Here is a 14,269-nt window from a genome sequence, read left to right as displayed (position 1 = left end):
CTTGTTAAGTTAAGGCCCCCTCATATGATGTGACAAAGATAACTTATTCATGAATACAACGACAAATATGGAATATATAAAACTATTTACAAAATACTCTCAGAGAACAACTACCCAACGATGCATCGACCACAGCATGGATGACTAACAAGTACAGGCGCGGATCCAGGATTTCTTAGGGGGGGGGGGGGCCCACTTTTTTTTTGGTCCGAAAAAAAAATCGTAACGACTCAGCCAGCCGCTAAATAAGCGGGGGGAAGAGGACACTTTTTTTTTTGGTCTCGAAATTTGAAAATTTGACATTTTGTTCCGTTGGGGGGGGGGGGAAGTGAGGTCACCTTTTTTAGGTCAGCCATTGGCATATTTTTTTTAATTTAAAAAAAAAAATTAAACAAAAACAAAAACAAAAACACAGAAAGGGGGCCGGGTTGCTCCCAAATACACACATAAAAAACCGAAGGGGGGAGGGTCAACCCCCTAACCCCCTACCCCCTCCCCCCTTCCGTACGTGCCTACTCGTCTGAAAATAGTTTATCCCCTCCCGCGCAAAGCGCGGAAACTTTTACGTTTCATTAAATCATTAGAAAAAGAAGACAATTCGTTGTACAGTTTTTTACTCTTAAATCCTCGTTTTAATTCATCCCCCTCTCCCGCGCAAAGCTCGGAAGCTTTTACGTTTCATTAAATCATTAGAGAAAGAAGACGATTCGTTGTACCGTTCTCGACTCTTAATCCTTGTCTAAATTCAGTTTTCCCCCCGCTTCGACGTTTCATTAAATTTTTAGAGAATGAAGACGATTCGTTGTTCCGCTCTCGAAAATAATTTAGTTTCCCCCACCCACGAGAAGCGCGGAAGCTTTTACTTTTCATTAAATCATTAGAGAAAGAGGAAGATTCGTCGTACCGTTCTCGACTCTTAATCCTTGTCTAAATCAATTCCCCCCCCCCTCCCCCCGCGCGAAGCGCGGAAGCTTCGACGTTTCATTAAATTATTATAGAAAGAAGACGATTCGTTGTACCGTTCCCGAAAATTATCCTCGTCTGAATTAAGTTCCCCCTGCCCTCCCCGCGCGTAGCGCGGAAGCTTTGACGTTTCATTAATTCATTACAGAAAGAAGACGATTCGTTGTACCGTTCTCGACTCTTTGTCTGAACTCTCGAATCCTTGTCTGAATTTCAAATATGTTCTTTGTCTATTCCCTTTTCTTCCTACGTCCTCTTCCTTTCCCCACCACCCCCTGGCTACGCGCCTGCTGTCAGATGAACATATTATGTTGATACCTTGTCCGCCCCGGAAGCTCAGGGGTTTAAGGTTTTAATTTACGGTAAGATTGGCATTCAGAGGTCCGCCTTAGCGCCCTAGACGGGGTCCAGGGGGCAGAGCCCCGGAAGTTCAGGAGTTTAGGCATTTAATTACGGTCAGATGAGCATTATTTTGATACCTAATTGTTACAAAGGCAGGTCACTAATTGGCTAGGGGTTCAGGGGGCGGAGCCCCGGAATCTCAGGGGTTTTAGGCACTCAATTACGGTCAGATGAGTATCGAGGGGCCCGCCTAAGGGCTCTTGGTTGGGTCCAGGGGGTAGAGCCCCTTGAAGCTCAGGGGTTTTAGGCGTTTAATTACAGTCAGATGAGCATTTTGATACCTTATTATTTGTGACACTAGTAGGACACTATTTGGCGTGGGGTCCAGGGGGCAGAGCCCCCAGAAATCAGGGGTTTTAGGCATTAAATGACCATCATAATATTATGAGCATCTAAGGGCCCGCCTTAGGGCCCTAGGTGGAATCCAGGGGGCAGAGCCCTTAGGATTTTAGGCATTAATTTTAATCATAGATGAGCATATTTTGATACCCCATTATAATGTGACACTGGCAGTTAACTATTTTTTCTTTCTCGCTCTTTTTCTTTCTATTTCTCTTTAATATACTTTTTCAAAGAAAGTGTGGGGGAGGGGCTCGAGGAACCCGATCCCCGCCGTTCCGCGGGCCCTGATATGGAGGCATCTCAAGAAGCATTTTCTTGTCTGGCTGTAAATTTAGGAATTTGTCATTTTCTAACAAACGCATGAAGTGAGGAAAATTATCTCATTTCAGCATTATTTGTTAACCACCGTTATGGAATTATAAATAAACTACGTTTTAATTCTATTTCTCCAACCCCCCCCCCCCTCCCCTATCAGTATGCCAGTGCTCCCCCCCCCCCCTCCGATCTACACCTTGTTGGCGGGAAAATTGCAACTGATATCCCTTACCTTTCTTCATTCTCTTTTTTTCCTTTCCCTTTCTCTCCTCTTTCACTTTTCCTTCCCTTCCTTATCTCTCTTTTAGGTTTGCTGGGTGGGGGGGGGGGGGGAGGAGGGGCACGGTCATTTTGGTCCCCAACCCGCTCCACACATTGTTGGCGGGATTAACCGCAACTGATCTCCGCTTCTTTTTTCCCTTTCTTTTTTTCTTCCTCTTTTTGTTCCCTTTTAGCTCTCCTCTTTTCCTTTTCCTTCCTTCTCTCTTTTTTTTTAGCGGGGACGGGGGGGGGGGGGGGGCTAGGGTCTTTTGCCCTCCCCTCGATCCACACGGGAAAATTGCAACTGATATCCCTCTTCTTTTCTTTTCTTCTTCCTATTTTGTCCTTCCCTTTATCTCCTCTTTATCTTTTTTCTTTCCCTTTCCTTCCTTCTCTTTTATTTTTTTATTGGGGGGGGGGGGGAGGGGGAGGCAAGTCCTTCCCCCCGATCTCCTTCTTCCCTCTTTTCTTTTCTTCTTCCTCTTCTTTTTCCCCTTTCTCTCCTCTTTCCCTTCTTTTCCTTCTCTCTCTCTCCTTTTTTTTTTTTTTTTTTTTTTTTTGCGTGGGGGGGGGGGGGGGGGCCAAGGCACGCTCGCCCCCCCCGTATCCGCGCCTGAACAAGTATACCCGAAGATGCGCACATCCCCATCATGTTCATTGCCATTCACGAATAAAAAAATCTATAACATGGGAGAGTGCCATCACAAGCGTCTATATTCTGAAAAGAATGACTTACTTTTATACACAGAATGGAAAGTTACCTTCACTGAAAACTATTATTGTATTGTTCACGCGGATGGGTACTGCATACAAAGATTATTGTTAACGTCCGAAACCGTAGCTTGGATGAAAGAAAAAGTTTGTGCCGCAGATTCTCTAGAGTAAATTTCAAGTACAAGTAGATCTATGTTAAAACCTGAAATAGCATAATTGTTAAAAACTAAAGCTGTTTGGAAAACGAATGAATTACCATTGTTTTTATTAAGATCAGGAAGACTAATTTTGCATGGTAGGAAGGTCAGAAATCATTAAATGTTTTGTATTGGCCTATGGTTTAGACCTGCATACACGTTAATGTTCATTGCCATGCGGGGACAATATATACTGTACCACTTGGACAATGTTGTCAATTATGATTGTTAATGACTGGCACCCGGGTAGCATGAGTGAAAAACAAGTTTGTATAATAGATTCAGTAGAGTATTATGTATATAGCCTAATAATATGATAAAAGTTTTAACAAACAAAATTTAAATAATTCGAGTTTTTAAAAAATGTAATAATCATGCCTTTCCTGGTATACTGACTGTCGTAAGAACAATTTTCTTTAGCCGAATGCTGAAAACAGGCGCTCTCCCTCTCGCCAATTTGTATAACAAAATACGATACAAAAATTGTTTTTGTTCACGTAAGCTTTTTCTGTGTTTTGGAATTTTACAAAACGATGTGTATGATTGTTGTACTGTATGAAAATTATGATGAAAAAACCCTGGGCAAAATATGGATGTCAAGGCATACCACGATTCATTTACCATTTGCTCCATTTGCATTGTCTATGTCCCGTCTGGTCTCAGTTGGTCTCGATTCCAAGAAAAATGGGCAAATTATAGGTCAAGCCATACAGGAAGGTTCATTTATCATTGGCATCATTAGTATTGTCTAGGCCTTAAAAGTGCTCAAACATGGGTCTCGCATACAAGAACGTAGTATGCATGAATCTCGGTTTGTTTGACTCTCGACTCAATCCCTTTCTTTTCCGTTCTGCTGATCTAACCTCCTCTTTTTAGAGCTTTTGCAATGATACATTTTCCTTTTCTATGTTTCTTTCTTTTCTGCCTTCTTCAATTTCCCCTATTTTCCTTTACAAAAAAAAATCTCCTTCCCCAAATTCATAATTTCTTTATTGTTACATATTGTTTAACTTACTGATTTTCTACGTTTTCCAGACATATTGTAAAAAAGTCCTCTGGAGAACTAATACTTCAACAAAGCGCCCTTCTTTTTAGTACCTCTTTTCTCGTGCCATCACTATTATATTTGTCGTGTTTCATTGTTTATTTTTTGTAATATACTAATATTAAAATGCAAATTACATTGCAATTTTATTGCATTATTTTTAACAGGAGAAATAAAATCATTTGAATTGACTTGACGTAAACGGTGGGGACAATATGGACCAATCTATATAGTACGGCCCATTCATCTGGCACCATTGGCACCATTGTTGGGTCGGGGCAATTAACTCACATTGTTCCCTTCCACAACTTAGAATTAAATTAATACAATAGGAAATTAAGACGATTTGTTACTTTTGATCCGATCATTCTTGGTTTATTATACTCAACTCAATCAACCCCTTGGAATTAGCATATTCCGAATCATATCATTTGCATATTCGTAACATATCTCTCTCCATAAAAGAAAGGTTCTTTAAGTAGTTAGAACTTTCTTCTGAACAATAGTAAAGGCGTGAAATTAACCACACAAAAAGGTATAAAAATCTAGCATGAACATCATCTTTCTAATATCGAAGACAGCCGATTAGGTCTCTTCATTCCAACATTCAGCAACACAACACAAACTGCAAAAAAAGGAAAACAAATTCGATAGATAACAGTATTTGTTCTCTTCCTGAAACCCGTAAGTACGTACCAGGAAATCAGACACAATGCCTGTATTTTGTGTAAAGAACCACAAACTGTAGTGGTCGAAACACGTCTCTACACATCACACAATGAATGACATGACGCGTTGCTATGACAAAACACCTCATTACTATGTCGGAATGCAGTGTCTTATTAAATATGTCGGTACATAAGCAAAATGTTATGATCCACATAACTGTGTACAGCTCGATTTGAAATATTTCTGACATTAAATGCAAGGATAAGGGTACATTCATATTTCGTGTACACACTGCATGAGAAGCATAACCTGTTGAGTGACTGCTGCAAGCTATAAATTGAAACTTGTTTAAATACAAACAAATAAGCAAGACTTATCAAGTTAACTCACAAACACATAATATGCCATACTGGCAGTCAACAATCTTTGAAAGCTGTATAACAACATTATGCATATTGTGATGCTACACTTTTGTTTTGCTTTCAATTTGTTTTACACCTATAACATTGATAACAGTTGCCTTTTCTGCAAATTATTATCATAATTATTTTGTTGTTATGAAATTGTAAATGCATCAAACTTTGCGTAGCATAGTTAACAGTGCTGGGTATGTACAATAACTGTTCTCTTTTGATCACAAGAAAACAATTCTGAATTATGCTACGGTCACAAAGGTTCGTACGAACGATAAATTCGTACGAATCTCCCTGTTTTTCCATTGTCTTCCCGAATTTCCATTGTCTGAAAATCGTTCGTACGGCGTTCGTGGCAGTTCGTATTGGCATTTGTGACCGAGGCTTAACTTACAAACAGAATCAAGAAAAGACATGAAATCATTATACACGTATGATGTAGGCACAGTAACCGGCCAATAGTCAATTCCTGACTCAAAAACTTGTCAACATCTAAGTCAGCCATGGTATAAATCCAGTCTGTATTAATTAATAATAATAATAATATTTAGTTTTTATATAGCTCTCAATTACACAAATTTCACAAAGTAGGTCAATTGTCCTGATGTAAGGAAAATCCAACAAACAAAATGTTGAATGTGAATCAACACAAATTCTAGTCCAACAACAGATCAAACAACGAAATTGATCAACAGACCAAGCAGACAAAATTGATTAAGCATTAACCTATCACAAGAGTTATATTGAGACTCCACCTCCACAATTCGAGCAATTTTTTGTCAAACTTCATCAACTCTTAGTCTTAAAATAAGTTATAGTCTTAATATCACACGCACACACATGTAACACATGGTAATAAATTCCAGAAAGTCCAGTACCCACGGTCCCACACTAGATTGCATGCAAACAACTTATCTAGACCGTTACCCTAGAAGTAGAAACGAAGCCGGGGCAAAGTTAAAAGTCAATTCCGACTAAACTTCTTCAACGACTGCCATGCAATTAACAACCAGCAAGGCAACAAGTAAAACCAGGACCAGAATACCAGACAACCGCAGCAGATGTGCAGTGAATTTCATACCAATGAGACAGTCTTCATCTCCCTGATGTACCCCAGACAAGACTTGAGCTATCATCCAGTACAAAACAAAATCAAAATGTGTAGGCGCTAGGCCTAGCCCTAGCATGGACGCGATACATACATACAGTCAACAAGTCACTAAAATGTGTGCGAGGACACACAAACTCAATAATAGGGCAAGAGGCAAACTCCAAACGATACACATTTCAGATCGGAAAAGCAACAAAAATAGCAAACATATCTAGCTCTTGAGACAAGCCCCCAATCTGTTGAGCCGGGGCAATTAATTCACATTATCCCCTTTCACAACTTAAAATTAAATTAATACAATATAAGAAAATCAAGACGATTTGTAACCTTTGATCCGATCATTCGTGGTTTATTATACTCAACTCAATTAACCCATTGGAATGAGCATATTCCGAATCATATCATTTGCATATTCGTAGCATCATCTAGGACCAATCTGGGCTAAGAAGTTTGCCTCGCATTATGGGTAAAATATGGGTCAAGTTAATTATTGTTCCAAAATGAGGTTTACTTGTAAGTGCTAATCCCTTCCACTAATTCTTATCGATGACTAACCAGTATACGATATAATATTACAATATCATTCTTCCAATTACCATCGATTGTGTATGTTTTTCCAGAGCATGGGGGATATTTCAAACACATGTGTATTTCGGAAATTATATATCATAATGTTAAGATGTTTTTATATCATCTAGCTACTCTACATTTACTATCCAAAACAACTGGTTCATCGAAGGTTTAAAGATGACAACAGATTAGTATTTTGTTATTTCAAGTTGAAGGTCGTTCAAAGGCTTTGGAGCGGCAAAAGTCTTCAAGAGTTCTTTTGATTTAATTTTCGAAGCAGTAAAGTGTATATAGATGGAATTATAAAGATGTTGATTTTTATATATAGTTTGGGGTGTAACGTTTAAAAGCTTTGTAAACAAATAAAAGCATCTTAAATGCAGTCCTGTGTCGTATTATGTTGACATGTTATCATGATTAAAAATACAGACATATTGGCCCGAATTCACAAAGGAGGTTTGAGCTCAAACCTTGGTTTTCGTACGTCATATGACGCGTTTTACGCGTTTTTTACAAACCTGGTTTGTAAAGAACAAAAGGAGGTTTGGCGAAACAAAAGGAGGTTTGAGCTCAAACCTTGGTCTGAGCGCAAACCTTGCTTTGTGAATTTCGGGCCATTATGGAGGGGGGGAATCAACGAATTGGCCACAAGTATTGCACAGGCACATTGTTAACACGAATACCAACATGGGCAAGGGCTTTAGTGTAAAAATGGTATCTACGTATGTTTCGGCAAAAAAGGTTGCCACATTTTGCCCCAAACGTTTGTTATTTTAAGTAAAGTCATGTTTTAATTTATTCTCATCCATTTCACATACCGCTAGAATGGGAAAGCGATATATTGTTCGAATTAAAATTTGTCATGGTAGCCCGTATATTTTTGGAGATATCGCCGTTTTTAAAGATTTTTGACTAAAAAAAGTGACCATGTTCCATGGAATTGCCCAAAGGATAGACATTATGGGTTCTACACTGAACAAATACAATTCAGATTGGTCCTCAGATTTGTTTTGCTAGCTGTGTTCATATAACGGAGGACCGCGCAAGGATCAATGCATTGCTGCCTGCAAATAATAATCATGGTATCTCAAATAACATCACGCTCAATCAGTGTAGATAGGTTTAGGCCAAGTACAAAAAGTATTCATGTTTAGCGTCCCCGCCCGCTTCCTTTTTGGGGCCGCCTCATTTTTTAGAAAACAAAAACAAAACAAAACAAACATGACAAACACTGCTAAAATGATCTATTTCTGATTTTAAAAAATTATAAAAAAATGCCGGCGGCCATCTTAAAAATAGCCCGACTGTCAGGCAAAATTTACCGAGTGGCCATTTTGAGCGGCCATTTTTAAGGAAGAAAAAAAAGAGGACCGCCCCCTTACTATTTTTCATAAAGGCAGGACGCTAAGCATGTTTTTTGTATATGGCCTTAAACGGACTTTTATCATCTGTAGTCTATTTACAGTTAAAGTGATTGACCTTATTTTCTTTTAATTACACACAGAATTTTGTTTAAAGAGATACAGTTATGTTTTATATTCACATGATAATTTTAACGTGGAAGCTTACCGTTTGCTTAAATCTCTGCTATGTCCAATAAACGATGAAAAGAGGCCTTCAATATTTCCTCTCATCAACAGTGTTGACTATATTAACAAAATGTTTCCCAGCTACTAAGTTCACATGATCTTGTTCAAATTTCAGTCCAAATAACAGGTAATAACTCATTTGAAAGGTTTGTTCTTGAACGTGTGATGAAGAAACAAAATGAGGTTGAAATACTTGTATTGCGCACGCTCAGAAACAGAAGGGGTGGCGTTCATAAAACAGCGAATACGGTATTGGCACTATGTTGAAACACGCACTGCACTAGCCCCAGAAATTATTCTCAATACAGATTCCGTTTGCATGTTATGTTTATCCATAATTATAATCCGAGTCCAATGTAGAATCAACGAACAAGAAACCATGACTTAGATAATGAAAGGCACATCGGTGCGTAAATCTACTTTGTACAGAAAGGTGGTGTAGCTAGAGTGCATGTGTATGAAACGTTTCATATGCAATGCTTTGCAAAGTCATCCCCATGACCATGTCAGCATACATTTCAATACATATTTATTGCACAGTCAGTCGGAAAAACTATTTGTTATGCAAATCATATACTTGGCCCGAGCTAGCTGTCTAAAAGAGTACTACAGTGTGAGTCAAAAAAATGTTTACACCTAAATTGCTAATTATTTTATAAATCATCTATACGCAGTAAATTATTATACATCTCATGAAAGAGTGTTTTATACCGAATCATTAAGTATCATTTTTGTGTGGTATGTGTTCACGCTTGGATGAACAGGACTCCAGGAGGCATAATGCCCAAACAAAGATTGTTTGCTATAGTGCAAACATCGACCTGCGCCAAAGTTGCTAATGTGATCTCAAATAAAACAATTGGGATTTGGGCATTAATTCGGTCATTGCACATCCAAATAAACATCCCTAACAAAATTAATCTTGACACACATAATCAACGAAAGTTTGTGCGCGTGTGTGTGTGTGTGACTTTGCTTCTGCAAAAAGCATATGCAACGCATCTCATGTGATACATTCAATTCATTCTCTCACTTTAATCCCAACATATCACATACTGTAGGCATTACTTTGGCTCAAGTCGATTTTTGGACTCTCGCAAACGATGCCTCCTGTTCATCCAAGCGTGAACACATACCACACAAAAATGATACCAAATGATTTGGGATAAAACGCTCTTCCATTAGATGTATAATAATTTACTGCTCATAGATAAGTTTTTTTGAAAAGATTAGCAATTTTCTACGTGTGAACTTTTTTTTTTTGACTCACACGGTATTCGGGAGTCTGAGAGCGACAGAGAGAGAGAGAGAGAGAGCAATTGAAAAAGAGAGAGCAGGAGAGAGAAAGGGAATGAGAGCGCGCAAACTCAATAAAAAACGATAGAGAGAGAGAGATAAAAAGGGAGAGAGAGAGAGAGAGAGAAGGGAGGGGACAAAAAAAAGGGGGGGGGGGGGAGGCAATTCAGGCATGTGGGAATCTGATCCCAATTACTAATAATTTGCCGTTCCGAACATAACAATCAGAGGATAACTAAAAACTGGCATCATGAATGACAATGTTCTTTGTTCTTATTCAAGCTCTCGCAGGACTGTCAACATGATAAAACCACCGAAATGCAAAAGTCTGTGGTGAGGTCGGTAGCACATACATTACATAGTCTGAAATCACAGACCCCAATTGGATACGTTACAACAATTCTTAAAGCCTTGAGCCGATCCTAGATATGTTGGGCTCTGGCTGTGTCAAACCCTGGTCAAACAGAAGCTAAAGCACAGTGCCTAATATAGTCTAATTTTGCAGACACTCTTTGCTCGATGACAAGAGTTTGTGCCTGCAAACTAGGTAACCTACATAATAAGATTCGTTAGACTTCCCCAGAATCAAACAGGTGTACAGGCACATTTTTCGCAAGGGTGCTAACACCTTTTGCCTGAATTTGAAATGTTCCAGCTCATGAACTTTGCGATTGAGCCGGGAAAAAAACACTTTAGTGTTATTTAATCATCTGTAAAAAATCTGAAGGTATAACTCGTGCTTGGATCTCGCTGTCTAAATATAGACAATAAATATTAATAATGTTGATAGGCATATTTCAAATTTTTAGGGCGGGGAGGGGGAGCTGCGACCACCACACCCCAACCCGTCGCATCGTAGAGCTGTTGGTATAAGCTTTTCATATGGTTCACTTTGATTTACTGATGGATTAAGAGCTACTCTGATTTACAGATCAAAAGTAAATTTTTGTTTAATAGAGATGTGAATTCGATATAAACAACTACCAAATCTTACTGACTCCAACCGATTGAGACGGACTGTTTGTAAGTAACAACCTAATAATTTCTGCCGAACAACTTTGATAGAAGTATGAGAATGTTCGGGTTAGTGATACTCTGTCTTAAAGGTATGTCTTAAAGGTATTACAAAGTTTTGGTATGGGATCATGAATTTGGTTCAAATCAACATATTGGAAGCATATGCGTTCCTACAATACTCATTGATCGTTGTCCCGGTTGAAATGGAGTCTAAAGATATGAAATTATAAATAATAAACTCTGTATGTTGTATAGCTCCCTCTCAAGGTCAAGATATTAAATTAGCTATGAAACAATGTTTCTTGACTAAAATCGACCGATAGCTATTCCCGTTTGGAAATTATATATCACAACTACATATTCTGAGATGTTCATGGTCGCAGCTACCATTGTACGGCCGTAGGCGCTATTTGAAATTTATCAAAATTTACCGGGAGCACCGGTAAATTTTTATATTCAATTTTTCTCGAAAACAGAAGTGTTTTAGGGGTTAATTTTTTCAGTGATTATAATACATCCACATGGGCATCCAAATATATCAAAATTGTAAAGATTCACTATCCACCCAATTTTCAAAATTACCCAAAACTTTGTATTACCTTTAACTTTATGCCATTGTAGTTTTCAATGGTGCCTTCTCTCTTCTCTTCTTCATCATGTTTTTTCTTCTTTAGGTTGGAGGGGGTACCTAAAAATAATTTGTAAAGGTACTATGTCCACTTTGCAGCCAACATCCAATTCTGTAGAACTTTGCAGGAATTTTGAATATGTCACGTATGTCCTATCTGTAAACTTTAAACGTTAGTAATAGGATCCTTTTTTTTTTTTTTTTTTTTTTTTGGGGGGGGGGGGGGGGGGGGGGTCTCCAAATTTGGAAATTTGACATTTTTTTTTCGTTGGGGGGGGGGTAAGGTTTCCTTTTTTAGGTCAGCCATGGGCATAATTTTTTTTTTTTTTTTTTTTAATAATAAAAAATAAATAAGTAAAAAAAAATAAAAAAAAACCAAAGGGGGGGGGGGGGGGTTTAAGGGGGGTTTAAGGGGGGTTTACACATATTAAAATACCAAAAGGGGGGTTCAACCCCCCAACCCCCCCCCCCCCCCCCCCCCCCCTGCGTACGCCCCTGGCCCACACACACACCTCCACCACAACCTCAAGTATCATTTTCCTATGATATGAAGGCTGGATCTCAAATAACACCTTGAAATGATATTTTTACGTTCTTTACGCAGCTTTGTTATCATTAAAAGTAAATTATTATGGTTAATGTAAGAGATCTTTGGAACGCGGGTGAAAAACATGCCTTTGTAAAATACATTCTGAAGAGGGGAATTTTAATTGAAGCTTGTCTGACATTGTTTTTCAATCAAAGTAAGCCGTTGTTTCAAATTTTCGACAAAGTCTTTTTGCGTTTGTCTATTAATTGATTTCAGAGATTCCAATGTAGAAATAAAAGAAACTGATAGTCTTGTCAATTTGAAGAACTATTTATCTTCAATATAATCCTCATAAAACCTTGTCCTAAAAGATTTAAATGAACTGGAACCAACCAACCTTAGACTTGAAAATGAAATAAAAGAGTATTATACTATCATACTTCAGTTTTTTACTTCTCAGCGACATAACACCTACCCGAAAAATACCCACTACAGGTAAATATGAATCCATAATTGAATTAATTAAGCAATGCTTATATGACTCTTAAATGTATTAATTTCTTGTCCTATTGATTCTATTTTGTCTTTATTATAATAACGAAACTTTGCTCTCTATACATTTGGCAGTTCATCAGCAATCACGTTAAAACATATTCACTGATATCATGCGTGCATACATTAAAAAATGACTTAAAGACTTCCCCCGAGGTTTAGAAGGCCTACTAACACTTAGCCTACATTAAACGGTAGATGCTGTCTATATAGATGGCAATGAACTGTAAAGTAAACAGATTAATAGGGGCGCCCTCTGCCGTTAAGTTCCAATGAACTGAAATACATTAGATGACCTAAACTAGTTTATTGTTGCAGTATATCTCTCTCTCTCTTTTTCTATCTTCCTCTATCTTTTTAGCTCTCTCTCTCTCTCTCTCTTTCTCTCTCTCACTCTCTCTCTCTATATGGGATGATACTTAAACTGTTGTGACAGTTGCACTTAAATACGTTATCACCCAAGTCATTTGTTTCTTGTATTATTGATGCATGACATGAATACACATATATTTGTAATACCACTTCCTCAGGCAAAGTGCGTATAGCGCCACATATTGATAACCTCTTGATATCAAACTCTCAGAAGGCTACATTAACATGGTTGTGTTGAGGTCCAAGGATCCCCTTTTTGCCAGCGCATATAAGTTTGTCATTATGTCAGGCAAAGAGGTTAGTTCTGTTGTATATTGAATCTATTTCTATGAATTGTTGAAACATAAAGTGTAAATTAGTGTGTGTATTTTGTACTTCATACTAAGAGATGTTGATGTTAGTATGTAATGTAATGTAAGCCATGCAAGCCCATGCTGTTATGATATATGTACATTTGACTTTATATTAAGAACAGTGATAACTAGTGAAGATATTGTTAAATACTTTGAAGATTATTATGAGAGTGCTGAAGCAGTAAGTAGAGATTCAGAATTTATAATTGTTTAGTTAATCGTTTATTCAAGATATAGTGAAGTCTAGTTGAGACACTTGTAGTGTGATTTGTATTTATGTAAAGCCATTTAATACATATGGAGTAGAATAGTGACTGGGGTTATTTTAATGAGTTATGAAGATCATAACACAATGTACATTATTTTATAAGTTTCTCAAAGAGACTGTGTTTATTGCTATATTGATGATGCTATGATGTACTTGTATTTATGATTCTTTATCTGTGATTTATCCACAGTTTTCACAGAATGAATTGGAACGACATGATTACTCCAATTAAAGCTATGAATTCCTGTAGAAGCCTTTGTTCAGACTTTTGATTTATTATCGACCTCGCTGCAGCCACATCAACATTAAACGCGCCGTTATGCACACACACACACACGCACACGCACACACAAAAGTCACATATTTTATTTGATTTTATTTGATTTTATTTTATTTTCTTCTGCATTCATATAAATACAATGTTTTTCGAGTAGTAATATAAAATACAATAAGTATTTTTCTGACAATGAATCATAAATAAGCAAATATATATAATAATTTTTTTTTCAAAAACGAAATGATAAACTAACTGTCAAAAATACTAAATTTCATCAAACATCAAACATTATACAATTTTCTAGCAAATTACTTAAAAATAAGACAGCCCCAGTCAGGAGGTTTCCATTATATTCTACTTGTACAGACTTGAAGTTCAAATGTGCA

Source organism: Strongylocentrotus purpuratus, unplaced genomic scaffold, assembly GCF_000002235.5.
Source record: "Strongylocentrotus purpuratus isolate Spur 01 unplaced genomic scaffold, Spur_5.0 spur5_scaffold_15, whole genome shotgun sequence".
NCBI classification, from domain to species: Eukaryota; Metazoa; Echinodermata; class Echinoidea; order Camarodonta; family Strongylocentrotidae; genus Strongylocentrotus; species Strongylocentrotus purpuratus.
This window is presented reverse-complemented; position numbering follows the sequence as displayed.